The sequence below is a fragment of the Harpia harpyja genome, chromosome 17 (assembly GCF_026419915.1).
Source record: "Harpia harpyja isolate bHarHar1 chromosome 17, bHarHar1 primary haplotype, whole genome shotgun sequence".
Lineage (NCBI taxonomy): Eukaryota > Metazoa > Chordata > Aves > Accipitriformes > Accipitridae > Harpia > Harpia harpyja.
The window spans coordinates 30,187,180-30,190,043 of NC_068956.1; the positions used below are offsets into that span (position 1 = coordinate 30,187,180).

The following is a 2,864-nucleotide window of genomic DNA, read 5'->3' on the forward strand; positions in this document are numbered from 1 at the left end:
AATTGTGCAGAGGTAGACAACCCTTCCTGTACAGTACTTGCAGGCTTCGACCTCTGAATATTACAGCTGCAGTTTAAGTTGTACATTATAATCTACAAAGGAGAGTTACGTCTCGCAGCAAGCTACCTGAACAATCATATTTCTACAGAATGCTATTAAAGGAGTTACAGCCCACTGGGTTTCCTTCACTGTTGATTCAGAAATAGGGAAAGTTTCCTGAAGAACTCATTTCAGACTGAACACCATTATATCAATGAATTAGCACACTTTGGACTGCTGCCAGTCCTTGAAACTGGGCCCTCCCAAGGTCACTTCACAAATACAGTCACCTGGCATGGGAACAGACCTACATCATAAGTTCTAAGCTTCAATGCTCTGCAAATAAAGTCCTTACCAAAGAAGCTATAATATTTAAAAAATTATATGTTTTTAATATGAAGATCTGACCATTTAGAGGAATTCATGTAAATATTCTACATAGTATTTAAACTATTGAAATTCACTGAGTCAGAAACAATATTTCAAGTATTCAGAAAAAGTTACAGTGCAATTTTACTGTATATTTACAAAAAACTCTTAAATAATTTAACAGTGTCCAGGCCTGCCTCATGTTGAGATCTTTGAGATCTAATGTCTGAGCATTTTCTCTTGTTAAATATTCATGTGAAATATGTCTATAACAAGGCTTCCACTTCTTTTTTCAATGTATATGCTTAGGGCTCAAATTTTATCTTATCTATAGAAGTACAAAGCAGATGTGTTTCCAACACAATAGTGGTATTGGGGGGAATCTTAAAAAAATTTTAAAATCATTTTAAGTGAAATAAGAAATGAATGCTTTGGGTGGTCTTAAACACAGTTGCCTTTAGGTGTCTGCAGTGCAGGTACCTACGTTCCCAAGTTCTCACTGTAATGAATGAAGAAAAGTGTGTATTTTAAATTCAAGGCTCATTTGACCTGTTTTAGATTCAACTTCAGGGTTAAATTAAGTGAATTCTAGGAACATTTATTGCATTGTCTCTAAAGATAACTCAAACTGATTCTCAAATGCAGACACCTGCGCTTGGGATTCCACTCCATATCAGAACACTAAAGAGAGATGCATCACATGCAAGCCTGAGGATGCTTAAGAAAAGATTTGGCTTCTTCAGGAATATGAGTACATACAAAGTGGCAGAACTTGTGGAAGTGCATTTAAAAATATTTTTTTTAAATAATTAAAAATAGAAGCCCTGGAGCCTATAGGTTTAGAGCTCTTGAATCTCTGATAACCTGGAGTGGTATTTATGACACCTAATTTTGTACGTCTAAGAGTTAAGCACCTAGTCTAAGCCAGGAATTTAAGCTTCCCCATAGCAGGGATGGAAGGACATGAGCACTTCTCAAACATCTTTCACAGAATGAGATGCCTCTAACCCCCATCACCCTTCACCAGTTAAGAGGAGTCTCTATGCTGTGGTGTCTGTCTGACAGTTGTAAAAATTTCTTCAATTCTAATATCAAGACAGCAGTAACCAATTCAAATCTCTTCCTACTGGGGCTGATAGACCCTGGTTTAAAATACTGTCAATGGAGGAACTAAGGTGCAAGGTCTAAGTCAGACACCTAAAATAAATGGCCTGAATATAGTCTTTTTATGTCCAAAGGAGTGATGAATGACACAAACCACTGGTTTCATGTAAGGTTATTGACTGTATATTTGAAAAACTGTCCCTTACTGAAATGACATAAACTCACTTTACTCCAAAATTTAAGTTAAAAAAGGGACTGGACCAAAGGATCTTTCATCTTAGGCAGTCATATTCTGCCCCTCACACTCTACCCATACATATTGAGATGGGAAATCTGAAACTGCCTTGCCCAAGTTTTGGGGTTCTGTTTAAGGGCAGCCATTTGCCATGTCCCAACTCTGCGGTGAGTGCATGGTGCCCCCTTTCTCTGAGAGACTTGTACCCCGGCGGTGCTGCAAAGATCTTTCTCCAAACACAAATCCTAGCTGTTCTCTGACTTGCAGTTAATGTCTATGTCGCTTGAAAGGTGAAGTTGTCACGTCCCAATTTCTCCGGATGATGACTCAGGTTTGCTGATTCCCAGGTCAGGATTAACATGAAACACCACCAGGGATACTTTAACTCACAAAACTCAACTTTTATTCACTCAGAACACGAATTGACATGCTTGCAACAAGAATTGGTACACTCAGAAGAAGAATTTGCATGAAACTACATCAGGAACTGTGTAACATATGCTGACCATACATCACCAAACATATACTACAGGCCTTGCTTATTTGGGGATCAGTTCAGGGAAGACAATAAGGAGAGCCCTTCTGTTGAGTCACGAGGTTCAGAGCGGACCCCCTCGCTTTTTGCTCCTCAAAGAGGAGCCCAGGTGGCTGGATCCGCTCCTAGTCCCAGACTGGGTCAACGGTTTATGTCTAAAGAGATGAGGTGTGGGGATTATGGAAAAAAAAAAAAAGGGAGAGAGAGAGAAAAGAGGAAGATTTCACCGGTCCTGGGTCCAGCGTTGGTCCAGTCAGCCCAGGGGTCCAGTTCCGGTGGGCACGTGCACATGGGGCTTCAGTTTGTGTCCTTTTATCAGCTCCTTGCCCCTCCTTCAGGTGGGCCCTCAAACTCATTAGGCTAATTAGGTGTCATGCACAGTTAGTGCTTCCAGAACCTTTTGGAAATGGGTCGGTGGGCTTGGGGGTCATTTGGGGAGTGACTTCTCCCTCCCTGCAGGTACGACCGTTCTTGGACCGTTGGCCATATACGGTGAGCTGCCCCGCTCAGCCTATCAGAACACGGAACCGCCCACCCTCCGGCCCGCCCTCCACGCCCTGTTGCCAACCGACTTCTCACCTG

General features: G+C 41.6%; 1 long non-coding RNA gene across 1 annotated transcript; it reads right to left on the minus strand.

Annotated features, from left to right (window-relative positions):
* Positions 1-2,124: 2,124 nt before the first annotated feature.
* LOC128153188 (uncharacterized) lies at positions 2,125-2,362 on the minus strand. The gene is made up of 2 exons (XR_008238880.1): positions 2,244-2,362; positions 2,125-2,198 (listed from the first exon to the last, which is right to left on the minus strand). It is a non-coding gene; the product is annotated as an uncharacterized LOC128153188 (long non-coding RNA).
* Between the last annotated feature and the right edge of the window lie 502 nt (positions 2,363-2,864).